Source organism: Cynocephalus volans, chromosome 6 (assembly GCF_027409185.1).
Source record: "Cynocephalus volans isolate mCynVol1 chromosome 6, mCynVol1.pri, whole genome shotgun sequence".
Classification (NCBI taxonomy): domain Eukaryota; kingdom Metazoa; phylum Chordata; class Mammalia; order Dermoptera; family Cynocephalidae; genus Cynocephalus; species Cynocephalus volans.
In genome coordinates this window covers 92,704,346-92,731,601 of record NC_084465.1, presented here as the reverse complement: position 1 = coordinate 92,731,601, position 27,256 = coordinate 92,704,346, and the positions used below count along the sequence as shown (strand labels likewise).

The following is a 27,256-nucleotide window of genomic DNA, read 5'->3' as shown; positions in this document are numbered from 1 at the left end:
ATCTGGGTGGAGGCTGCCATGCCTCCACAGTTCTCATGTTCTGCATGCCTGCAGACTTAACATGATGTAGATACCACCAAGGTTTCTGGCTTGTGCTCTCCCAAAATTCTGTACAAACCATGCTTGGGACCACTTGAGGCAGGGCTGGGATGCTGGGGGCAGGTTCCCAAGGGCAGTGGCACCCCAGGTCTGTCCTCTAAAACAACCTAACCTCCTAGGCCTCTTGGTCTGTGATGGGAGGGGCACCCTTCCAGACTTCTGAAATGCCTTCATGGCCTTTCTCCCATTGTCTTAGCTATTAGCATCTGGATGCCTCATAGCCAGGATAATGTCTTTAGCAGCCAGTCTATCTGCTTCACCCTTGCACTTTTCTCTTGCTCTCTGCTTCTCTACCATATGACCAGGCTGCAAATTTTCCAAATCTTTATGCTCTGCTTCCCTTTTAAGTTCTGGCTTTATCATGCCTTTGCCACCATAACTCAGAGTAGGCTGTTAAAAGTAGCCATGCAGCTTCCTTAATGTTTTGTTGCTTGGAAATTTCTTCTGCCAAACATTCTGGTTCACAACTCTTACATCCTACCTTCCACAAAGTCCTTGGGTATGGACACAATGCAGCCAAGTTCCTTGTTATGGTGTAGCAAGGGTGATCTTTTGTCCAATTTCCAATAAGTTCCTCATTTCTATCTGAGACCTCATCACCAGCCTGGCCTTTACTGTCCACATTTCTCAGGATTCTTGTCACAACCATTTATCCAATGTCTAGAATGTTCCAAACTTTCCTTCATCTTTTTGTCTTCTTCTAAGTCCCCCAAACTCCTCCAACCTTTGCCCATGACCCAGTTCCAAAGCCACTTCCACATTTTTGAGTATTTGTTATAAGCAACACCCCACTTCTCTGGTACCAATTTTCTGTATTAGTCATTACCCAGTTCCAAGTATTCTGTTATAAACAATGGAAATGGACTAATACATCATCTATGCAGAAAATCCTAAGGAATCTACCAAAAAAAAAAAAAAAAAATCTCATAGAATCAATAAGTAAGTTCAGCAGGGTCACAGCATACAATATAAACATACAAAAATAAATTTTATTCCTATGTACTAGAACTTAACACATGAACACTAAAATTAGAAACACAATACCATTTATAGTGGCTTTTAATTCATTGTAAATTTTTTTATTGAGATGCTGCTTTCACTGAGCATAATGTCTTCAAGGTTCATGGCAAAGATGTCAACTCTCCCCCAAACTGATATACAGGTTTAACAAAGTTTCTATCAAAATAAACCATTTTAAAGTGAACAGTACAGTCACATTTAATACATTCACAATGTTATGCACCACCACCTCTATCTACTTCAAAACATTTTCATTATCCCCAAAGGAAACAACATACCCATTAAGCAGTTACTGCTTGTTTCTCCTTCCCTCAGCCCCTGGCCACCACCAATCTGCTTTCTGTCTATATGGATTTAGGTATTCTGGATATTTAATTTTAATGGAACCATAAAATATGTAACCTCTAGTATGGATTCTTTCACTGAGCATAATGTCTTCAAGGTTCATCACATTACAGCATGTGCCAGTACTTTGTTTCTTTCTATAGTTGAGTAATATTCTGTCGTATGGAGGTACACCACAATTTGTTTATCTATTCATTTATTGATGGACGTTTAGACTGTTTTTACCCTTTGGCCGTTGTGAACAGTGCTGCTATGAACATTTGTGTACACATATTTGAGTACCTCTTCTCAATTCTTATGGGTTTATATCTAGGAGTGGAATTGCCGAGTCATACGGTAATTCTACATTTAACTTTTTGAGGAGCTATGAAACTGTTTTTCACATTGGCTAAACCACTTTATATTCTTATCATCAATGTATATAATTGCTTTCTCAAAAAAGGAAATACTTAAGTGTAAATTTTACAAAACACTTGTGTCCTGAAAACTACAAAACACTGATGAAAGAAATCAAGAAGATCTAAATAAATGTAAAGATAGAACATGTTCATGGACTGGAAGACTGGACATAGTAAAGATGTCAACTCTCTCCAAAATTGATATATAGGTTTAACAAAATTCATATCAAAACCCTAGCATGATTATTTTTCTAAAATTTATATGGAAAGTCAAGGGAACTACAATAGGTAAAGCAACTTTGAAAAAGAATAAAATGAGCAGAACATATCTACCCAATTTCAAGACTGCATGTTATTGGCAAAGAGATAACACATAGATCAATGGAACAGAAAAGAGAACCCAGAAATAGACCAATGCAAATATACTCAACTGATTTTTGGCAAAGATGCAAAAGTAATTTAATGAAGGAAAGATAGCATTTTCAACAAATGGTGTTGGTGCAGCAATTGGATATTCACAGGCAAAAGAAAAAGAAAAGAAAAAGATTAACCTGAACTAAGTCTCACACCTTATACAAAAATTAACTCAAAATGGATCATGGGCCTAAATATGAGGTGTAAAACTATAAAACTTTTAGTTTAAAAAACACAGTCAAAAATCTTTGTGATCTAGGATGCAGCAAAGAGTTCTTAGACTTGACACCCAAAGCCTGATTCATAAAAGGAAAAATTGATAAATTGGACTTCATCAAAATTTAAAACCTTTGCTCGGTCAAAGACCATAATAAGAGAATAAAATGACAAGCTAAGAGCGGGAAAAAATATTTGTGAACCAAAAAGGAACTCTCAAAACTCAACAGCAAAAAAAAGCTAACAATTCAACTAGAAAATGAACAAGGAACATGAAGATACTTTTCACCCAAGAAGAGATACACATGGCAAATAAGCACATGAAATATGTTCAACATCATTAGCAAATTAAAACCACAATGATGTATCACTAGCACTACACATTTATCAGAATGGCCAAAATAAAACATTTTGACAGCACCAAATGCTGGGGAGGATGCTATAAAACTGGATCCTTTATATATTGCTGGTGGGAATATAAAATGGTACAGCCACTCTGGAGAATGGTTGGGCAGTTTCTCAAACTGACACAGCAATTGCACTCTGGATATTTATCTCAGGGAAATGAAAACTTATATTCACACATAAACTTGTACATTGATGTCTATGGCAGCTTTAGTCATAATAGCTGAAAACTGGAAACAACTCAGATGCCCATTAACAAGTAAATGGTTAAACAAACTATGGTGATCCATACCATGGAATACTACTTAGTAATAAAAAGGAAAGAACTATTAATACGTGCAACAACCTGAATAACTTCAGAGAATTATGTTGAGTGAAAAAAAAAAAAAAAAGGTCTGTCCCAAAATGTTATGTACTGTTTGATTCCATTTACATAACACTCTTGAACTGACAAAATTATAGAAATGGATAACAGATTAGTGGTTGCCAGGAATTAAGGAGGGGGTGATGCGGTATGAAGGGCAGCATAGGGGATCTTTGTGGTGATGGAAACGGTCTATATCTTGACTGATTATGTCCATGTCCCAGTTGTCATATTGTAATAGTGTCAATTCTTTTTGTGTTGCTATAACAGAATATCTGAGCCTGGGTAATTTATAAACAATAGAGGTTTATTTGACTCACAGTTCTGGAGGCTGGGAAGTCTAAGAGCATGACACCATCATCTGGCAAGGGCCTTTTTGCTGTGTCATCCCATGGAGGAAGGCAGAAGGGCAAGAGAGCACAAGAGTAAGAGAACAAGCAGAAAGCCAAACTTATCCTTTTATGAGTAACCCACTCCTACCATAACTAACCCACTCCAGTGATAATAGCATTAATGCATCCACCTAATTACCTCTTAAAGGCCCCACCTCTCAACATTGTTGCATTGGGGATCAAGTTTCCAATACATCAACTTTGGGGGATACATTCAAGCCATAGCATATAAGCTTTACAAGATATTACCACTGGGGAAAATTGAGTTTAGGGTACATGGATCTCTGCATTATTTCTTACAACTGCATGTGAATCTACAATTATTTCAAAATAAAAAGTTTCAAAGTAAACCAAAAATAGCTATGAAATATTTTTAAATAATGGAATCAGCAAAGAACAGGAGACAATTAAGAATGACCAAAAAACTAGAAATAGAATCAAAAAAATCGTAGAAAATAAATATATTACTGTTAAAATTAAGAACTTAAATAAATGGTGTATCAGTTTCTTATTGCTGCTATAACAAGTTACCACAAATTTATTTGGCTGTTTTAAAACAACCCAAATTTATTTTCTTATGGTTCTGGAGGTTAGGATTCCAAAATGGGTCTCACTGGACTGAAATGAAATGTCAGCAGGACTGTGTTTCTTCTGGAGGTTCTATGGAAGAATCCATTTCCTTGCCTTTTCTATCTTCTAGAGGCCACCTGCATTCCTTGGCTCGTGGCCCTTTCCTTCATCTTCAAAGCCAGCAAGTTGGCTGAGTGCTCCTCAGGATGCCATCTCTCTGGTTCTCCCTCTTCCACCTTCTTCCACTTATAAGGACCCTTGTAATTACACAGGGCCCGCCTTTACAATCTAGGACAATCTCCCCACCTCAAGCTCAGCTGATTAGCAACCTTAATTCCATCTGCAACCCTAGTCCTCCTTGCCATATTTACAGATTTCAGGTTTAGGACATGGACATCATGAGGGGGTAGGGACACTATTCTGCCTATCACAGACAGGTCAAACATCTTCAAAATAATTACTGAACGACGGAACTGAAGTTACTCAGAATGCAGCCAGAAAAATAGGAGAGGGGAAATACAAACACAAGGTTAAAAGACATGAAAGATAAAATTCAGAATCTTAGAAGAAAAAAAATTGTCTAATTTTTCTAACAGAGGTTCGTATAAGGGTAAACTGAAGGAATTAGAATCCCTTTGTTGCTTCTAAGTTTTCACATTCTTTCGGTTTTAATTTAGGAACATACTGTCACTTTTATGTTTGCAAAGTTTCAGTTTTGAGTTAGGAACATACTTTCCTTTACTCAGAAGGCAGATGGGGATTTCAATATTCAGGAGTATTAGTGGTCATATGATTGAATGTACTTCTTTAGTGTGAATCAGTGACAACTTTTTATAGTATCAGTATGCCTTATGTAGACCTACCCCATCTAAAACCTTTTTAAAAGATTTTATTGGGGAACTTTATTAGCATGTTAAAAACTCCTTTACAAGTTATTACAGCATACGTATAGAATATACAGAGTACATTGCCAACAGATTTATGGACAGAAAGAAAAGCTTAGATTTTTAAAAGTTAAAATATATGCCCTGTTGTAAAAAGTTTTATTACTTTTAGCTAGTTTTCATCGGGACCACCTGTCAAGTTTGAACAAGAGTTTCTCGGTCCCGTCCAGGCGTCGGCTCTGGTGACAGATGCTGGGTTGGCACTTTGGGGGGCTGGGCCTGGCTCGCGGCGGCGGCGACTGAATTGGCACAAGGAGTTCCAAGTGTGTCATCCGTCGCGAGCTCTGGGGCCTGCCCAGTCGCCCCTGCGCGTTGGCGCTGGCCGCTCGTCCTCCCTTAGGGCTGCTGGCGGCGACTCTGCGCGCCGCGGAGCCCCAGCTCGACCGGCCCCGCCCGGCCTCGGCCTCTTCCAGCAGGCGGCAGGCTCCGGGGCGCAGCCACAGGGGCGCGGCTGCGGCTGCCGCCCGACCACTTCCCGTTCGCGGCCTGCGAGGCGGCCGCTCCGGCCCTGCCCCCCGCGCAGCTGCGGGCCCGGCGCCCTCCCCGTCCTCGCGCTCCCGGGTCACCGTGCTCTGGGCCACGGTGCTCCGTCCCCGGCGCACCCGGCTCTTGCTCTCGCTTCCAGCTGCTGCGAAGTCTGCAAAGTTGGCTGATCCGTAAGTCTCAGCGCCCGGGGGGTGCGCGCGGGGCAGACGCTTTCTGGGGTCCTGGGCGCCGCGAGGGAAGAGGCGCGGGGAGGCGGGATCTGCGCGCGGGCGGAGTGCGAGGCTGCTCGGCAGGAGCTGTGAAACTGCAGCGAGAGTTCACAAGGATGAACTTCAGTGTCAGCAGAATCGTTTACCACTGTGGTCGAGGGCACGGTTTCTCAGTCCTGCCTGCCCTTGAAAATCACCGGGGGCGCTTTTAAAATCCAGAGGCCCAGGCTGCACCCTAGATCAGTTCCATCAGAGTCTGTAGGGGTGGATCCAGGCCTCTGTGTCATCTAAAAGCTCCCCGGATGGTTCCAGTGTGCAGTCAGGGCTAGGAACCAGAGGGTGGAAGGGCAGACCGGGCCTTCCTGAAGTCCAGCCAGCAGACGGACCAGCTGCTCCCAGTGTCCTGCTTGGTCCTGCGGACAAGGCAAGGACTTCCCTTGGGTTGCATGGGCCACAAAACACGGAAATGAGGCAATGCTTGGTAGGGTCGCCTGCATGTCACATTCGGAAAAGCCTGAGATACGCACACAGTCTTTTGGCACATTGTGAAAAACATAAGGAATGACATTATGGTGTCCTGTGTGTTCTGCATTCTGCGAAATGCTTGATGGGTGGTATTGGAAAGTAAGTCTGGGGAAACCCATGATCTTGATGATTTCTGGGCCTTTTGCTTTCATGGGTTTCAGTAAACCCATGGCCTTGATGATTTCTGGGCCTTCTGCTTTTAGGGTGAAGCCAGAAGGTGTGCAGTGTGCTTGCCAGAGGATCAGGCCTGTCCTCCCTAAAAGTCCCCTGTCTGAGATTCACCTATCACCTTCAGGGAACAATAACTACCATGGGTATTTGAGAGGAGTGGATTCCCTGTTCTCACCTGGAGGTAGATGCCAGGGGCAGGTATCTAGCTGTAATCCAGGCAAGCAGGGCCATTGACAGACTTCTCCCAAATATGCCAGGCAGATAAGGAGGGTGGATTTAAAACAAACAGCTGAGAGGTGGAAGAGGGGTCTTTCCAAGGTTGTAAGAAGAGTAGGTTTGTTTTTGTGGAGTGGAGAAATTAGTTCAAGCTTTGGAGTCTGTCCAAATTTGGATTCTGTCACTTCTGTGATATGTGACCTTGGGCAAGTCCCTTGACCTTACTGAGCCCCTGTTTTCTTGCCTGTAAAACAGGGATAAAATGGTAACTCTTTCCTGGGGCTAACACAGTTGAATGAGATAATGCGTATCAAACAGCCAGCAGGGCAATGGCACATGGCGGGTTCTCTGTCAGTCATAGTTATTAGCCACAGGCATGGCAATCTGTGTCTGACGATGATTTATTTAGTCCAGTCACTATGAGGGACAGTATTTGTCGGGAAAATGTCCCCCTCAAAGCCCATTCTCATGCTCTTCTCCCGTGCTGTGCCCTGCTCAGAGGACGGCTCCATGGGTGCTCTGAGGTCTGGGATCTCAGTAGCTTCTCCCCCCAGAGGAATGGCTCTGGAATACAGTTTTACTCCATGTGTTAGGAACAAATTTCTTGACAAAAGAAAACTCTACTTAATCTTGAGACTTCCTCCACCCCATCGCCACATATATCAAAAAATGGCCTCCTAAGAAGGCCGGGCTGTCGACAGGGTCTCAGAATTGAGACCTCGGCTGGCAGCTTCCCAGGCCATGCCACTGCTGATCCTGTCTTGCTCTTGGCCTAGGGACGGTGAATCGTTTTTCCAGTGACCAAGGACAGTCAGGAATCTGTGGTTGAAAGAACCCAAATCCTAACATTGCTGGTGCCTGGGAGCCACCTGAAACTTTTACCCTGGTACCCACTCCATGTGTCATTGACAGTCACTTTGATAGTAACAGTAGCACTGTTTAGATTAGACATTAGAAATATAAACAGTGAAGTAATGCACGTATAAAGGCCAAGTGTTTAATAGTGCATGTGTGATACCTGATATTTGCTTAAACAACAGTATCAAAGTCTGTCTCTTATACAACTAAAAGGGTTCAATATTTGCTCAAAATCTAACATAAATGTAGGATTTGAATTTTAAGTTACTAGTTTCTTCTATAATTCTCTTTTTGGGGGATTTTAGGCAAGATGAAATTAGAAAAGCTAAAATTTGTACTTGGTCTGAATTTTTGTCATGCAGAAGCTATAGGTATTGTGCAAGTTTTCAGATGTCCTGTTTTCTTTCTCTTCTGGGGACAGTCTGTTGCATGTCACACAAAGGGCCTCCTTTCATCCATCCACAAGTTCCTGAACTTGTTTCTAGGAAAACTCCTCCTTGCTCCATCAAATGTTCATTGTGGGCAGGTGTTTCTTCCAAACTTGACTCTTGCGGTCAGAGGTGAGTAGTCATTGCCATTTTAATTAATTGACGGTTTTTACCCAGTACCAGAAAGTTTGTCAAAGCAAGACTTCCTGGCTTGAATTCTTATTTAAACTTGAGTTTTGTCTGGAACTGCCACAGACCAGACTGTGGGCAGAGATTATGAGGAGCTGGCGAAGGCAAGCTTGCCACCACCCCTCCTCTCTGCTGTCCTCCCAGCCTCAGGAGCCATCGGGTCAGCCGGAGACAGTGCCACTCTGTGGGGATCTTACCTTGGCCCTTGGATAGGGGCAGAGTTCCTGACAAAGGATGCACTTCCCTAGGGCCAACAAGGCAATTTTGTGTTACACTCATTAAAATCTATAGGTTACTCTCCAGTAAACTACTGCTTAGGAATTTGCTTTGCTGATGAGTCATTTTACTGTAAATGATAAAAAATATGGTTTAAAGGACTAGTAAATAGGTCATCATAAGGGCCCATGTAATTGCAAAGTGAGCACCAGATTAACACCAGGTTTTGGTGAATTAATATTTTAATAAAACATGAAAATTCACCACCATTGTGTATTTGTCTCAGAATATTGATGTCCCTTGCCCTTCTGATGTATCATCACCACCATGTAGGTTAGGGTCAGAGGAACTGGGAAGGTGAGAACCACGTGCAGCTGGTATTGGGTGGGGCAGTTACACATTGCTAAGGAAGCTCTTTACATGGTAGAAAAGCTGTGAGCAGAGGACCATTTACTTAGGAGAATATTTGTGTCATTCTAATGCCCAAAAGATTAAAGGCCTAATGACTAAGAACTTCCCAAGTTTCATTTTAACACATTCTCAAGTTGCTGTCTATGACCTCAAACCAAACCTGGAAGGAATTGGGTGGAAAGCTAAGGCTTTTCTTTGGGGATATACTAACTCCTTACAATTCAGGACAGCAGACCCCTTCATTGAGAGGGCCATCCCTGATATCCATTTAATAAGGCCATTGTTTTGTAGTTAATATGAAATTGGGCATGTTGATGATTTCAGGTGGAGACACGAGAGCTGTAACAAACACCAGACAGGCAGGACTTATAAGTCCTGAGGAAACCATGGGTTTTGGAGTCAGAGCTGGGAGTAAGCCCTTACTTTGTTCCTTAACTGTGTGACCTCACCCAAGATGTTTGACCTCTCCAACTCTGTGTCCTCCTTTGTAAAATAGTTATAATAATTCTTTCCTTACAAGGTGTTTTTGAGTATTTGATGAGCTAATCTATGTTAAGTGCTTAGCATACCCTCTAGCTTTCAGTAAATGGTGATTATTATGATGTTAGTGATTATGATGATTACCTTGTTTCCAAGGCTGGTACTGCCATTTCCTAGTTGTGTGACTTTGGATAAGGTACTTAATCCTTATGAGCCTCAGTTTTTATGTCTGTAAAATGGGGATAACTCTTCCTATCTGGAAGGATTGATTTGAGGCTTGATTTGATTAAGTGAAATGATGATGTGTCTGATCTGGTAGGTCCTAAATAATAATAGAAAACTCTTACACAGACTCATTATGTGCCACACTGGTGTAAGGGCTTTAGGGATTTTTCTTTGTTTGCTTGTCATTTTTGGCTCATTTAATCTTGCAACAGCCCTATGCAGAAGTTATTATTTTCCCCATTTTACAGGTGAGACAACTGAGGCTAGATGAGATTAAATAACTAGCCCAAAGTCAACAGATAGCAAGTGCTGTGCCCAGGACTTGAAGCAGGGTCCCTGTTCTTAACCACTGGCTCATCTGCTCAGTGAGGCCCTTCCCTCTCGGTTCATGCCACACCTACCTCCTGTGATTAACAGACATGCTCTGCATAGAGCTATATTTCTAGAAACAGGGCCTCAGCTTCCAAAGAACTGCCTGCTTATGAACTGAAAATGGGAGCAACAGCCCCTCCCCTCTCCAGATAACTTTTAAATCTCAACCATTGCCTATACTGATGGATCTAATATCAACTGAGATTGATAGAAAGAAAAAAAAAAAAAAACCGAAAAAACAAACCCCCCTGATACTGGTATTGACTAATGTTACTAGGGTGGATTACAATGTTTGTTTTAAGATAAATGTCATTTCAGTGCACTGAGATTGTTAGCCTGAGGATAATAAAACATGCCTTCACCCAGACAGGTGTGTGAAGTGTTTGGGAAGACAGAAACCAGGCCTAGAAGTTCCGAGGGTGGGACTCTGGTGGGCAGAATTTAAAACAATATCCCATCAAAAGTGCAGTGGCCTGTTGCTTTAAGTACACCACCTTTTTGGAAATTCCTTACTCATTGCTATGGGTTAAATTTGTCCTCCAAAATTCATGTATTGGAAACTTAATCTCCATTGTAACAGTGTTAAGAGGGTGGGAAATTCTATCACGGTAATTGAAAGGTGATTAGATTGTGAAGACTGTACCCTCCTGAACTATTAATCCATTGTTGGTTTAATGGGTGGTCATGGGGGTGGTTCTGATGGCTTTATAAGGAGAGGGAGAGAGCTTCGCTCTCACTTGCTCAGCCCATTCTCACCATATGACACCCTGCATTGCTGTTAAGAGTCACCAACAGCAAAAAGACCCTCACCAGATGTGTTCCCTGGACTGTGGACTTCCCAGCCTCTGAAACTGTAAGAAATAAGTTTTCTTTTCTTGTAAATTACCCAGTTTCAGGTATTCTAAGCAACAGAAACAGACTAATACACTCATCTCCCCTCTCCTTTATACCCTGGTAGTTTTTGCCTCTTCTTCAGTTCTGGCAATCTTCCCAGAGGCCTGGGTCAGTGGAACTAAGGGCCCAGAAAAACAAATTCTCAATTGAGTGAGTTGTGAATGCTTTAGCGTTCCTGGTAACGATGTGACAATTGTTTTTCTAGCTTTTCCTGAGTGTGAAGTACTTAGCTGGCTCCCCAGCCTGGTGTTGAAGGCTGTTAGAAAGTTATTTGTAGCTTCTGGTTCCTTCTGGCTCTTTGCGGTTCCAATTCTTCAATTTTAATTCTTCAACATTAATTCAACAAATATTATCAGAAGATCTTGCTGGTGCCAGGTGTCTGCTAAGTAATTGGGATACAGCAATGGCTGAAACAGACCCGGTCCCTGGCCAAATGGAGTTTACAAGCTATTGGGGGATGTCTCAGTCAGCTCAGGCTGCTGTAATAAACTACCATAGACTTGGTGGCTTAAACAACAAACATTTATTTCTTACAGTTTGAGTGGTGGGGACGTCTAAGATCAGGGTGCCAGCATGGTTGGGTTCTGATGGGGGCCCTTTTCCTGGCCTGCAGATGCCACCCTCTTGCTGAGTCTTCACATGGCAGCAAGAGAGTGTGATAGACCTCTCTCATGTCCTTTCTTATAAGGGCATTAATCCCATCATGGGAGCTTCACCCCCATGGCCTCGTCTAAACCTAACCAACTCCCAAAGGCCCCATCTCCAAACACCATCACATCGGGGATTAGGGATTCAACACAGGAAGTTTGGGGGGACACAGACATTCAGTTCATAGTGGGGATGTGGGTGCTTAACACACAGGTAAATGCATAACTCTAAATTGTGGTAAGTGCTTTAAGTGAAAGCAACAGCACGTCATGAGACAGAAGATCAGAGCCATGCTAGGATGGGGAGCCTGGGCGTGCCTCTCCAGGAATGAGCCTTTTCAACTAGGGCTTGAGGATGGAAGAAAGGAGTGAAATCATGCCAGACACAGGGAGCAGTGTTTGACGACCCAGAGGTGGGAAGGAACTGGGTGCGTTGAGTAGTGGAGAGGCCTGCAAGGTGGGGCCTGAGCCCAGGAGGGTACAGGGAGGAGCTGGAGAATGAACCCAGCTCACGCCAAGCAGAGCCTCCTGGGCTGGGTAAGGATTTGCTATTTTATTCTAAAGTGCAGTGGGAAGTCATTAGGGAATGTCCCACCCCCACCCCACCTTTTCTCTGTCATTAGTAACCTACAAGAAAAAGATAATTAATAACCCCTACTTAATAAGTCTTATAAATCTTGTCTTAAAGTGTGAAACAATTCTAGAGATAGACATTACGGTTCTCAATTTCCAGATGAAGGAACTGAGGCTCAGAACAAAGCGAAAGAAGGCAGAAGCAGAATTCAGAGCCAGGTCCCCCTTGCCTGTGGCACCTGCTCTGCGGTTTTCTGGGACAGAGGGGTGTAAATGCGGGTGGTCCTCCTCGGCCCCTCGGTCCTTCTGGGTCCTTGGAACAAAAGACCCCAAAGAGTGGAGGGAGTTTGGTGGGGGGGGGGGTGTCAGGGGCCAGGGTCTGCAGGCACAAGTGCTGGGAAGCCCCCCTGCTAGGGGGTGGATGTTGGGCAGTTTTCCATGCTAGAATGTTCTGCTCCCTCTGGCTGTAGCCCTGAAGTCCTGAAAGGGCTGCTTTCCCCACCTGTTCACCTTTGAAAATCTGAATTCATCTGCTGGGGAATCTGCACACACTTGGGGGGCATGGGGTTTGGAAAAAAGAAATGATTTGGAGCTTTCATGTCACAGGAAAAGCCTCCACTGTCCAGTGTCGAGAGTCCTCACCATGGCATGCTGGCTTGCTTCAGGCATCTGCACGGATCCTCTTCTCCTCCTCCATGAAGCTGTCATGAGGTAGCAGTGTGAGAGACGGTGGCTAGTCAGGTGTGTGTTGACTGGTTGGGCAGCCTTCTCCATGAGACAGAACCTCACTTGGCGAGGGATCCAAAGCAATCCTGGCCCAGGGTGCACAGCCTCTGGGGAGGACAGTTAAGGGATCATGGTTCTGTCATCGTCTCAACCTCTTAATGCCCCTCAGGGTCACTGCACGTAAACCGCCAGGTACTCTCCAGCTGAGCTCCGGGGCAGATTTGTGTCCCAGATGCTTGCTGACTGTGGATACATGTTCAGTGGAGTTAATAAAAGGCTTCAGCTAAGCGCTTTGGCCAGTAATCAGCAGAGTGTTTATTTGCTCAAGGCCAAGTTTCAGCTCAAGCTTCTGCAGTGACTAACATATTTTGTTCTCGTGGAGTGCTTTTCACTCGAGAAGCCTCAGACAGCTTCTGTATCAGTCCTGAATGCCGTCTCCAGCTGTCCTCCAGCTACCGGATCTGCTGGTTCTGCAGCGCTTGTCTCTGCGTGAGCGCTTCAGCCCCTCGCAGGCTTCCTGGAGCTGGGCTTCTCATTCAAGGCTCTGTTGTTTTCTGTTGGTTTTCCTTATTAAGATATTCTTATTCACTGGACCCTCAGAGATGAATAACAAGTGGAGCGTGTTTGGAACTTTGTTTTTCAAAGCCTGGATAAAACCAAGGAAGTGCCAATAAGTAACTGAATCAGCCCTATAAGGCACTCACTGTGGGGAGATCTTCCCAAAGCAGTAGGTAAGTACCAGTTGTACAGATAATGCTTTGGAAGTTGTGAGCTGGACTCTGGTTAACCTTTTTAAGGTGGCAGCTACTATAAATGCCTTAGAACAATAGAAAACACTACTGATGCAAATCCAATTTTTTTTTTTTAAAAGATGACCGGTAAAGGGATCTTAACCCTTGACTTGGTGTTGTCAGCACCACACTCTACCAAGTGAGCAATGGGCTGGCCCTCAAATCCAAATTTATTCACTAATAAGCTTAGCAAGTGACATTCCCTAAGTGAGTCTGTGAGTTATGGAAATCCACATATTCATTCAGTGAGCACTGATGAAGCACCTGTTAACAGCAGTGCCCTGGGCCAGATTCATTGATGGAACAGTTTTTATCTAGCATCCTCCATGTGCTGGAGATACAGACTCACACAGATGCTGGGCCTCGGAGGTGACCAGACTGAAGTTCTGGCCTAGGCTGCCCTCTTGTAGGTCATGCCAAGTGCTTTCTGTGTGCCTGGTGCTGTTCTAAACACAGTATGTGGAATAGCTCATCATATGCTCAAGCGATCCTGTGAGTCAGGTGCTGTTATTGGCAGCACAGAAGCACAGAAGGGGAGCGTTATCTGTCCAGTCACACAGCTGGCGATGGGAACCAGGAGGCCTGGCTTTCAAGTCTTTGCTCTTTACTGCCGCTATCAATCCATGTGAAAGGAGGATAATTATTTAGGAAAGAAAGTACAATGTCCTCTGAGAGAGGTAGGGATAAAGTGCCATGGGAATTCCCAGTGGGGAGAGATGGGCTTAGGGGAGGAACAGAGTGACATGGACCCTGCCTTTTTCCCATTCTGACAGTTCTGACAGGTGTCAGTGTCTGCAGAGGGGGGTGGGGAGCTAAAGTTGGTACTCAAGCCAGGAGTAAATGAAAGAAGCAGTTGCCTCAGTGCCAGAAGACCCGGGCTCTAGTTTTGGTTGATCCCAACAAATCTCTGCCCTGCCCAGGGCCTCAGTTTCCTCACCTCCAAAATGGGTGTGTTGGAAAACATTCCTTTCCACTCCAGAAGTCCTGGGTTGCAGCAGAGAGGTGAGGGGCTTGTCGTCCATGCGCCCTGTACAGGGTTCCTTGACCAGACGAAGGAGGTGCTTGGCTCTGAGGGACGTGGGGCAGACACCGGCCTTCCCAAAAGGCCCGGCGGCTGCGGAAGGGTGTCTGCAATCCTTCCTTTGTAGGCAGGGTGTTGGCATCATGGCTCACCCTATATGGTGCTTTCAAAAGCATGAGAATGAGAGAGAGTTAGAGGGAGGAAGGGAGGGGAGGACAGAGGGAGGGCGTGGGGAGGAGAAGGAAGCGGGGAGGAGAGGAGGGTCCTATCTGCTTTGAAATTCTGAGGGTTAAGTGCTTTCAGATGCTCAAAGTAAATGAGTGTCAATGGAGTTTAAGAGCTTCAAATGATCATTGTAGCTTCATCCATCTGCTGAATTTTCTCTAGAGAGGCTGTCAGTAGTTTTCTGGTGTGGCAGAGGCATACAGGACTGCGCTTGTTTTCCAGGTTAAGGTCCTTAAGATATTGAAAACAAAACAAGAGAAACATATAGACGAAAACAAAAACAGATTTTTGTGGATTATGCATCAGGGAAAGTAGGAGCCACTTTGAGTTGACGGATTGTGGGTGTTCTCTGGGCATCCAGCAATATTGTATAGAAATGTGCTTGGTATTAGCTTCCTGCCCGAGTGCTGCTGGGATGGTGAGTCCACCCACCTCACTGTTGGGCAGCCTGAGGGACAGCACAGCCATGCTGGTCACATCATCACCTTGTCCCCGAATATCCAAGTGGTTCATATCAACAGATACAGTATAATTACCTTCTTCATTTGTAAAACTAGTCTGAGAAGGCCGTGGATTAAATTCACTAAAATGAATCTTACTCAGTAGAGAAGTTTCCTAACAGAGAATCTAGATATGATTCTCAGGTCACGGGTTCAGATCCCAATACTGGTCAGCCACCCCAAAAATAAAAAATAAAAACAGATACAATCTTCAGTGTTCACGGATATATGCATTCAGGTTATGCTAGGGGTTACGGTCAGGTTGGTGGAGGCTGTTCTAATTGTCATTTTGTCATCTCTGAGGTAGGCAGGGAATGATGACTTTATTTTAACTTACTTTAGTTCAATAAATAAATATCTATGATCTATTCGTATTGTCCAGGACAGTGGTGGACAGAATGTTTAGAAGCCCATACTGTGTATGGCAGATTGTGGCTTTGCCAGAGATGGTATTTGCTGGTTAGACATTAGTGGCAGGTTGTGCTTTTAATAGAAAGGAAAAAAGAATCTGAAATGGATTTCTTGGTAATGATAACCATTCGGGTGGGGAGCAGACATGGGGGAAGCCTGAGGCCTCTTTGGCATTATCCATTTGCTGCTGAGAAATCAAAATTAAAACGTTACGCGGGGTCAGAATGTTTCAGAAGGCAGTTGAGCTGATAATGTTTTAAGTGTTCAGAGGTGTGTGCTGCATGAGCAGAAGGGCAAACACAAGACAAGGGAAATGAGGGAATGTTTGATAACCACTGAGCTTTGCTTCAGCATGGCACTGCTTGAGGTCCTGCGAGTTAAAGTCTAGTTGAAAGTTGGTATTGTTGACTCTTGCTCTGTACTATTTTTCTGGGGATCGATTTTTCACTTTAGATGCCTTATTTCAAACTAGGCTAAATGGTAATACCATAAGTTGACAGCCTCCTACTAAACGGAAGACAAAATAAAACTACTTCCACCCACAAACCCACCAGATTTACTGATATTTCACCAAACCAAAAAGAGCTTTTCATTTACGTACAGGAATGCAGAAAGAGTCTTACCCATTCCATCTGAGTTTGTTTGGTTTTAATGAACAGTCATGTAGTTTAATGAGGACTGAGCAATTTCTTTCTAGGGGAATGGGCTCTCTGAGCTGAAAGTTAGAGTTCCTTAGAATAAGGTGATTGCTGAGAATGTTGTACCTCAAAATGGTCTGAGATGCCCTGATTAAAAAGGTTCTAAAATAATCTTTAATTATGCAAGTATAGGTGGCCCCAACTTAAAATGTTTTTTTTTTTTTTTGTCTTTTTCGTGACCAGCACTCAGCCACTGAGTGCACCCGCCATTCCTATATAGGATCCGAACCCGCGGCGGGAGCGTCGCCGCGCTCCCAGCGCTGCACTCTCCCGAGTGCGCCACGGGCTCAGCCCAACTTAAAATGTTTTGACTGATTTTTTTAACCTTATGATGGTGTGAAGGCAATGTGCATTCAGTAGAAACCGAACTTCCAGTTTCCACACGACCATTCTGTTTTCCACTTTCAGTACAGCATTTTTTTTTTCAGTACAGCATTTGACAAATTACATGAGCTATTCAACACTTTGTTATAAAATAGGCTTTGTGTTAGATGCTTTTGCCCAACTGTAGGCAAGCTAAGCTAAGCTATGATGTTTGGTGGGTCAGGTGTATTAAATGCATTTTTGACTTACGAAATTTTCAAGTTCTGATGGGTTTATCAGCACATAACCCTATCAGAAGTTGAGGAGGGGGCCAGCCCGTGGCTCAGTCGGGAGAGTTCAGTGCTGATAACACCAAGGCCATGGGTTTGGATCCTTTTTGGGAAAAAAAAAAAAAAGAAGTCAAGGAGGATCTGTATATAGTCTTCTTATAAAAATATTAAAACATTTTGAATAAAAGCAGTACTCTAATCCTGGTGCCTTTCCTCTCTTTCCAGAAGCAATCTCTATTCTCACATAGTGTGTCTTCTTCCAGATATTTTTCTTCGCATTTATGTTCATAGATGTGTGCCTATAGAAAATATTGAGTGTTTTGTGTGTTTGGAGGGCAGGCGAGGTGGGCAACTTATATAAATGCTATATTATAGTCTGTATTTCTTTCTGCAACTTGCACTTTTCAAGCGACAGTATGTCCTGGCGGTCTTTCTGTGTCAGTACATATAGTTCCATCATGTTCATTTCATCACTGACCATGTCTGCTTAGCTTTTAAGGGCACCTGCCCAGCTATTCTGACAGATGTGAGTGTGGAGACTGGGCTGAGATGACTGTGTTCTGTTGGGGGTGAGACGGCAGGACCTGGGATGCCAACACGAGGAGAACAAGCAGGGGCTGTGACCTCAGTACCAAAGGGCGCAAGGCTTATCCATCTGTATCTTGCTTTTTTCTTTTTAGTAAATTAGCATTTTCTTATGTAGATTACTTCCAGGTCTGAAGTAGGCAGGAAATGATGCTGTATTTTAACTCATCTTTGATCTTAATTAAATAAATAGTTGTACTGCATGTGAAAAGAAAAAGTGGTATATCTTTGCTGAGATGGATCCTTTAATGTGTGGATTTCTGTCCTGTAGCAGCTGCTGTCCTGTGGAGGAAGGGAGAGGGTGGGGGTAAGCTTCCGGGGACAGACATCCTCATTGTTCCTGCTCTGCCCCCAGCAGCTATCTAGCCTCAGACACTCACTCCCTCCTCTGGGCCTCAGTTGCCCCATGTGCTGAATGCTTTACTTGTCCAACATTATTGTTTCAGTCAAATTATTGGGCTAGGTTGTGCTGCAGTAACAGATGATTCCAAATTCTCAGTAGCTCCAATAACCAGGGTTTATTTCTTGTTCGTGCTCTGTGTCCACTGCAAGTTAGCAGGAGGCCCTACTTACTGTAGTTATTTGTGGGCCGACAGAGCAGCCGCCTTGAATGGTGCAGTCACAGTGCACGAGGAAAAAGTCGCACACTGATAAATTATTCACTGACGCCCAGAGCTTCCTGCCCACAGTAACACAATCTTCTCTGCTCACATTGCATGAGTTAAAGCAAGTAACTTCAAGGTGGTAGGGAAGCATGATCCTACCAGGTGCCTAAGTGAAAAACCTGAGCTATTTAATGAAAAGCACACATCTACCACTGTGTTGGTTTTCAAGGAAAGGGTAGGAAAGACTGCAAAAGCCGTCCTGTGGTCAATAAAGTCATATCCCATAAGCCAATCCTTTCTGTATTTTTAAAATCATTGGCCTTTTCCTGTGGCTGTCAAGGGTGCAGAGAACAGCAGGCTGTTTGGGAACTCACATTTCAAAAGATAAAAAGAGCCTGAGGAGGGAGGGCTGGGATAGCAGCAGAGGCCGGTGGCACTGGGCCAGATTCCATGTTACCTGGTTGCTGGCAAGGCTGGCCTCAGTTTTGTTTATGTTTGTATTTGTTTCCAACCTTCTGTGCAGAAAGTATCGGCAGCAGAAATACTTGTAGAATGTCCTGACTGCATAGAGCTGGCTGTTTAAAAACAAAAAACAAACAAACAAAAAAACTTTGTGTTGTAACTCTAAGTTGGCATCTACTACACTTGGCACTTGGCTAACTTGCTTATTAGTAATGATCCTTATAATGAGTGATCTTATAATAAACCCCCGTGAACAGAGATAAACCCAGTGTGCCCCTGTCCCCTGCAGCCTGAAAAACACTAGAAAACACAGTCCATTCAGCAGAAGTTTTGTTCTAACTTGCTAACAAGTCAGAATTCGAACTCAGCCAGGCTGGCTCCAGAGACCAGGCATTTAACCCATATGTTACCCTGCCTCTCACGGTGTATCTAGAGCTTTAGATCAACACTGGTCCCCCAGTAAAGTACTTACTTGGTATTAGCTATTATGGTACTGTGGCCCACTGGGGCCCCCATGCAGTGCAGGCCTGGGCATTGAAGGGGCCAAAGGAAAACTTCCCCTTACCCCTTGAAGATTTACTGAAAATCAGCTGACAAAATGCAGGTTAGGGAGAAAAGGCATAACACATTTTATTGTAACATGCGTGGCATGGGGGGATCACAGAATGATTGTTCCAGTAACTCGGGGGCACAAATCTTGTGTACCCTTCTTCACAGGGGAAGAGAGATGGGTGTGTAGGAGTAAATCATTTTTAGGGGGATTCAGTGCTCTTGGAGAACATACAATGACCTGGGACAAAGTCTGTTGGGCCTGCAGAGCAGATAATGACTGATAAATGATTCTCTTCAAAATGCTTAATGGGACTGAAATAGAAGACAATGGTCTGTGGCAAAAATCTGTGTTGACAGACTTCAAACTTTCTTCCTGTGATATGAATTAAATCAATGAATTAGAGAAAGGAATTGTTTTCTTCTTTGGTAGGTCCAAACCTAGGTAGATAAGAAAACAGCTTCGGGCCAGCCCCGTGGCTCACTCGGGAGAGTGCAGCGCTGGTAGCGCTGAGGCCGCAGGTTCGGATCCTATATAGGGATGGCCCGTGCGCTCACTGGCTGAGCGTGGTGCAGGCAACACCGTGCCGAGGGTTGCAATCCCCTTACCAGTCAAAAAAAAAAAAAGAGGAAGAAAACAGCTTCACTCATGCTGCTTCGAGAGAGATGCGGGTATGGTCAGAGAGACCTTGGCCCTTGGGGCTGCTCCTTTGTTCCAGCATGTCAAAGCACCATATTTTGGGGGAATAGCTTCATTCAGCAGGAGCTTTGTTCTTTTTTTTTTCAAAGTATGACCAGTAAGGGGATCTTAACCCTTGGTGTTGTCAGCACCACACTCTCTGAAGTGAGTGAATCGGCCATCCCTGTATGGGATCCGAACCCATGGCCTTGGTGTTATCAGCACCGCACTCTGCCGAGTGAGCCATGGGCCCGCCCCAGCAGGAGCTTTGTTCTAAACTGCTAATGAGTCAGGATTTGAACTCTGCTGGGCTGGCTCTAGAAACCATGTGTTTAACCCATGTGTTGTCCTGCCTCCCGTGGTATGTGTAAAGCATTAGATCACTGCTGGTCCCCCAATAAAGCACTTACTTGGTATTAGCTATTATGGTACTGTGCCCTGCTGGTGCCCCCACTCAGGGCTGGACATGAGCAAGTGCTCAGTGGATCTCTGTAGAAGGAATGAATGAGGCTGCAACATCATGGAGTCTTTCCGTCACTCCCCACACCTGCCCACCTCCCGGCAGCCATTCCAGGGTCATGTTGATGGTAGAATGTTGTTATGCGACTTGGCAGCTGGTGGAGGCTGCTAGGTGAGGCGTTCAGATTTGCTGCTGGGATTCAGGCAGGTGAGACTGACCCAAGAAGGTGCTACCACTCGTCATCATCTTTGAGGAATTTCTCAGGTGCAGAGCTTTAAAACGGCATAGTGGCAGGTGAATTCTTACTCTTCTTTATAAAAGAAAAGCTAGGTAAAGCAAAGATTCTGCTTTCTAGAAACCAATGTCAGTGGGACACCAGCTTCTGCAGCTTGGCAGTTACACAGGAACAGGAGATAATGGCAGGGTACAACAAAAAACCTGACACCAAACATGCACAAACATGCACAAATCAGGGTACGCGTATATGTACACAGATAAAAGCAGAAAGGAAATACTCTACAGTGTTAATTGTGGTTATTGCATGTAGGTAATAGATAACTATTTTTATTCTCTAAACTTTTTTTTTTTTTTTTTTGCATTTCCCAGATTGTCTACAGTGACCAGGCCTTGTTTGTACATTTAGGGGAAAAGTTATGAAAGCATAGAAAGGAACATCTGGAGAACATCTTTATAAAATGTTTTTCTCTTAGCATCTCAGTTACAAGGAACCACATCTCCTCTCGGGGTCCCCTGGGATAATGAAGAGGAAAGAAAGAGGCCTGGGATGAATCCCTCTTTAGAAAGTGACACTGCGTGTGTGGGTGTCTACAGTTTCTCCCCGTAGGGCCTCCCCGTAATTCTGGGACAGAAACAGGAATGGAAGTCACTCTCTGCCCATGCGTCCTGGTTCCTGTCTGGGAGGCGAGACTCCATTCTAGGTTAATCATTCCTCCGATGGGTCCCCAGTGACTCATCATGTGGGGTGACACGCCTTCTGACAGTGGTCAGCTCAAAGCCCCTCTAAGCCCCATACTTTTGACACTTTTGACACAAACCTCCCTCATTTTAGGGTTCTAAGTTCACCTCTTTCATGAAGTCTTTGCTTTGTTTCAGATAATTTGGATTATGCCCCCAAAATCAAAGTAATAAGGTCATCTGTAACCCCATCATCCAGAAATAATCACAATGAATGTGGATTTCCTTTTGATCTTTTTTCTTAGTATGTGTAGTTATATGACTATATTTAATGTATATGAATACCATCCATATAATAAAATTTCACATATCCTTTAAAAACCCTTTCAAAAAATACTTATGAACAAGAGAAAATATCCATGGTACAATAACAAATTAAAAACATGATAGAAAATGACATGATTTAATGTTTTTCCTAATATATGTGTGTAAGGCTAAACATTTCTATAACTTCTTTAATTGTATCCCACAAATTCTGAAGTATTCTTATTATCATGCAGTTTAAAATATTTTCTAATTTCCATTTTTATTTCTTGTTTCACCTATGGATTTGGGGATTTTCTAGGTGTCTTTTTATTATTGATTTCAAGCTTAATTTCACTGTGGTTAGAGAACATAGCCTAAATGATTTTAGTCTTTTGAAATTTGTTAAGAACTTGCTTTATGGTCCAGAATATGGTCAATTTTAACAGACACCCCAAGTACACTTAAATGCTGTGCATTCTGTTGCTGTTGGGTACAGTGCCCTATATATATCAATTAAGACAAACTTGGTTTTTTTCTTACATTTTTTTTTATTTGATCTATGTGTTCTTTCAGTTATTTGGAGAAGTGTACTAAAGTCCCTCACTATGACTGTAGGTTTGTCTATTTCTCCTTTTATTTTTGTCAATTTTTCTTTTTATATTTTGAAAATATGTTACAAGGTGCATACAAGTGAACATTTTTGTATCATCCTGGAATGTTTCTCTACCTCTAGGAATATTTCTTCCCTTAAATTTTACTTTAATTTCAATACAGCTATGCCATCTTTCTTTTAGTGTATATCTAGTATATCTTTTCTCCTTTTGGGTAATGAATGAATGAATGAATTAAACTCTGCCATTTTATTTAGGTGTGCCTCTTTAAGCAGCATTTTTTTTTCGATAAAATCTGCCAATCTAGAAGGTACTTATAAAAGTTCGTGGAAAAATAGAATTGAAAGATAAAACAAATCTTTCCATGAACTTTTTCAAGTACCTTCATATGTCTTATAATTAATTGGTGTATTTCATCCATTTACATTTAATTACAAATATATTTGAGTTTATGTCTATTGTGTTTAGTTTTTGTCTCACCTGTTTTGTGTTTTTTCCCTCTCTCTGCCCTTTTTTGAAAATAAGTATATTTATTATTGTTTCCTCCTTCTACTGTCTTGTATTCTTTTACTATTATTTTAGTTTTAATCTTAGAGATTAAAACCTAAATCCTTAAATTGTTAGTCTAATATAAAGTAATACTTTTGGGCTGGCTGGTTAGCTCAGCTGGTTAGAGCTCAGTGTTATAAAGTAATACTTTTGCCTATTACCAGAAAATGCTTTGACATTAGAAGACTTTAACTCCGTTTACTCCCTCCTACCTTTTGTCCTACTGTTGTCATGCATGGTGATTCTACATATATTTCAGTCCCCATAAGATAATAATATTGTTTTGTTCCATCAGTACTTATATTCACCGACGTTAACACTTTCTGTGTCATTTTTTGTCTTGGGATCATTTTTCTTCTACCTGAAAAACTCTAGTTAGTATTTATTTTAGTGTAGATGTGCCGGCACCAAAGTGTCTCAGTTTTTATCTGGAAAATGTCTTTATTTTGCATTTACTTAAAAAAAAATCAACTTTATTGATGTATAATTTGATACAATAACATTGACAGATATTAAGTGTATGGGTTGACTTTTGACCAATCATACATGTATATCTATATGCATATGTCCATACACACACATATGTGAGATCTATGAGGGTGCTTCAAAAAACTCGTGGAAAAACAGAACTGAAAGATAATGTGAGTCTTTCCATGGACTTTTTGAAGTATTCTCATATAATACTCCAATCAACCTATAGAACATTGCTGTCTCCCCAGAAATTTCCCTTATTCCTCTTTGCAGTCACATTCTCCCCCACTCCAATCTACTCTGCCCCAGGAAACCACTGATCTGATCTCTAGATCAGATTTTCAAAATGCATGGAATCATACACTCCATACTCTTCTCAGCCAGGTTTCTCTCACTAAGCATAATATCTGTGACGCTCATTCATGTTGTATTCTTACTTCATTCATATTTATTGTTGAAAGTACCCTATTGTATGAATACACCACACTTTGTTGATCCATTCACCCACAGTTGTCCTCTGTGGGAGCCACAAGCTACTCACTATCATAGCTAGGAGCAGAAGTCCCTAGTTTAGAAAAACAAAACAAAGAAACTGTCAGAATCTTTGACTCTTTTCAAAAGGCAGATTTCTGGAAGTGAAAGTTACAAAACAGAAACTTTTCACAGGCTATTGACACATTCTGTCAAGTGGCTTTCCAGAGGTTTCCACAGATTTACATTCCTTCCAGTGGTATGTGACCCCATCTTACCATACTGGCAACAGCATTTTTTGTACCTAATCTTTGTAAATATGCATAACTGCAAAATTGTGTCTCATAGTTGAAAGGAAATTTGCCTTGAGCAGAAACTAGCAGGTCCTATGCTTATTTTCTTTCTGAGTTTGGAGAATTATCAGTGACCTCACTTTTTAAATCTCTGTCTCACTGACTTTCTGATGAAACTGATCTGAAAATCAATTCAGATCATTCCTGGCATCAGGTGATAGCGGGGCGGGCCGGAGCTCAGATGTCTCGCTAACTACCCACCAGCTTCCAGTGATTGCTCTAGAGCTATGTTGGCCAATTAGGTAGCCATGGCCACTTGTGGCTATTGAGCACTTGAAATGTAGTTGGTCCAATGTGAGATGTGCTATAAACGTAAAACACACACCAAATTCCAAAGCCTTTGTATGAAGAAAAGAATGTAAAGTGTTTCATTCATAAATTTTATATTGATGACACACTGAAACAATATTTTGAACATAACTGAGTTAAATGAAATATATAATTAAAATTAATTTTACTTATTTGTTTCTACTGTTATCAATGTGGCTACTACAAAATTTAAAATTGTCATGAGGCTTGTATTTTATTCCGATTCAGCAGCACTGCTCAATACTCGTACAGAATTACTCTCTTCTCTACTTTTTTCCTTTGAATGTCTGCTCTCCCCCAATCTCCACAGAGCAGATTTCCTGAGTTTTCTCTAAGGCTCTGTAGACTTTATGTTTAGTTCAGAAGATCAAATTCCAAGATGGGATGTGGGCACAGATTTCCATAAGGAGCCAGGAGCGGTGAATTGCCCCTGGGATTCTCTTACCCTGGGACATCATCCTTTCTCAGGGCAGATCAGAGGCCGGGAGGAAGAGGAGTGGGTAGGAGATGCCCGTCTAACCCCCCAGCTCCCTCCCTGCCAACAGGCTCTACCCTCACCCCCTTTTGCCTCAAGAGATGGCTTTAGGCTATGGGCTCGTGCTTCACTGATCTTTCCTGCTTCCTTTGTCCACTTGGTGGTCCACCTTCTATTCTGCAGGAGGTCTTGTCTTCTGGCCACCTCCACTAACTTGATTTTTTCTTTCGTTGTTTCCTGGAGCTGCCTCACCAGGATCTCCAACTTCAGTGCTCACTGAAGTACACGACTGGCCTGGGAGAGCCCCACCCTCCAGAGCAGACCCAAATCCCAGGAACCTGGCCTTGGCCCAACCTCGGCCTTCCCTTTGCCGGGGTAGAAAGTAAAAGAGCTCCCCTCGGGGCCAGCAGATCCCCAGCTCTCTGGTGTTTCTGTAACAGCTGTCCATGAACTTTGAATTTCTCTGCAGTATCCCATGGCATGGATTTGGTCTACCTGGGGTTCTGTTTACCAGGGCAGTATTCCACTTCCTTTATTTCCTCATCTGACATCCCTACCTCGTTAAGTTCCTGCTGAATCAAGCTAATTCTGCACACCTGATTAAATCTCAAACCAGGGCTTGGAAGATGTAAAACACCAGCCTCCTTGCCAGCTGGCTGCATGTGATAAATATATAGCTCTATTTAGGCGGCCATAAATCAGGGGACTCTCCTTAAGTTTCTGCCTTTGATGGCAAGGGGTGGAGGTGTCTGTGGTTGTTATTACAGGAAAAGTCTGGGAAGGCAAGTCACTGTTTTTGTGGGAGTCACAGGCTTGGAGGAGGCAGAAGCAGTGAGTAAGTGGGACCCTCTCTGCAGATGGACAAGGATTATTAGGAAAGGAGTGTGAAGGGGGTTGGGAGAGCCAGTCCCAGCCTTGAAGAATGAGGCATGGCATTAAGAACGTTGACTCACAGAGTGAAACAGCGATTCCTTTCCAGTTTTCCCTCAGACTTGTAATCATCTTAAAGAGAAAGTCTCAGTTCTGTCTTTAACATCTTTCAAATGCTTCTTAGAGCAAACAGGCCTGAAACCTAGCGCCTTTCCAAGCGGCACTACTAGCTAGAATGCAACAACATTGTTTCATTTCTGGGAATTCATTTTTGTGTTACTTTCTATTTATTGTGATATGTTTTCTGTTTACAAGGGTGGCATAAAATTTCCTTTAGAATTAAGAGTTTAAAAAAGAACTCAATTCAAACCAAAAAGTTAAGCAAATAAAGTATAGCTGGGACTCAATCACGGCAAGAACAACAAAAAACATGACGATGGTGCCCAAGTGATTGACGTTTGGAAAATGCTGTCCCAGAAGAAGGTGCAGGGAGTACTCCCAGATTAAGGAGACCTGGATTTAAAAAATCATCCTTTACCAATTTCATTCATTCATTCACTATTCAGTACAATAGTATTTTCAAAAAACCTTTCTTTTCCTTGATGTTGTAGATTCCAGAAATAAATTGGAAATTGAAGATTTAAGGAAAAATGTCGTTTTAAAATGTTCTGACTTCAAAGAATGATACCAGAAACTTAAAAAGGTATATTAGCTACTTATTTAAATTTAGTATTATCAACTAGTACGCCTTAAGGCAACATAGTTTTTAGAGCTATGGGCCTAAAGTGGCTCGTAGTCTTGACCACAATAGAAAAGGCTGAGTTAGCATCTAATAGATGAGCATACTTTTAGTGGAATGGTGATTAACTAGTCATTGTCATCCCTGTACACTCTCTTTGGTGAAGATCTCTTGCCCTCTGTGGCTTAGCATGTGAAATTGTACAGTAGCTTGCTCCATCATTCTGGTTGTAGAAGGGAAGTTGTTATGTGGAGTTCAGCTGGGAATTTCTGTAAGGATTGTATGTTTAGTAATTTGATAGGTAAAAAAAAAGAAAAGGCAAGTGTATAAAAGAGCAGGAGACTCACATCTGAGCTGGTGGGAAACAGTGTGAGACCACAGGACTTGGATGTTAATAGACATGCCTTATGAAATATACATCCATGACACTGGCAATGTTTAAAGATGGATGAATTTTTTTTTTTTAACTTAACAACAAAATTTTTTTAACTGTTTTTCTGAAATGGGTTTTTTTTTACCCAGACAAAGAACAAAGTGCCTGCTCAAGGCCTTTCCACTTCTAGGATTATGATTTATTTTATACACACAAGAGTGACCAGAGAAGTGGCCAAAGGAACTTACATGAGTTTTCTTTGTTGTTACAAGAAAGCAAGCCAGTGCACTTCTGGGATGAACCCAAGTTATATATTAATACCCAAATAAAATAGCCTGAGTCCCTGTTCCTACTCAGCAAGAGTTTCAGCACCTGCACAAGGTTTTCCAGGTTTCCAGGGAGGTGCCTCTCCTGGTCGTCCTTCCCTGGGAACTCCAGCCAG

General features: G+C 42.7%; 1 protein-coding gene across 1 annotated transcript in view; it reads left to right on the top strand.

Moving 5' to 3' along the window:
- Positions 1-5,802: 5,802 nt before the first annotated feature.
- NOD1 (nucleotide binding oligomerization domain containing 1) overlaps positions 5,803-27,256 on the top strand; it is a 45,271-nt gene continuing 23,817 nt past the window's right edge. Inside the window, exon 1 of the mRNA XM_063100433.1 lies at positions 5,803-5,823. The gene's annotated coding sequence lies outside the window, so the exon portion shown is untranslated. The remainder of the gene's footprint in view (positions 5,824-27,256) is intronic.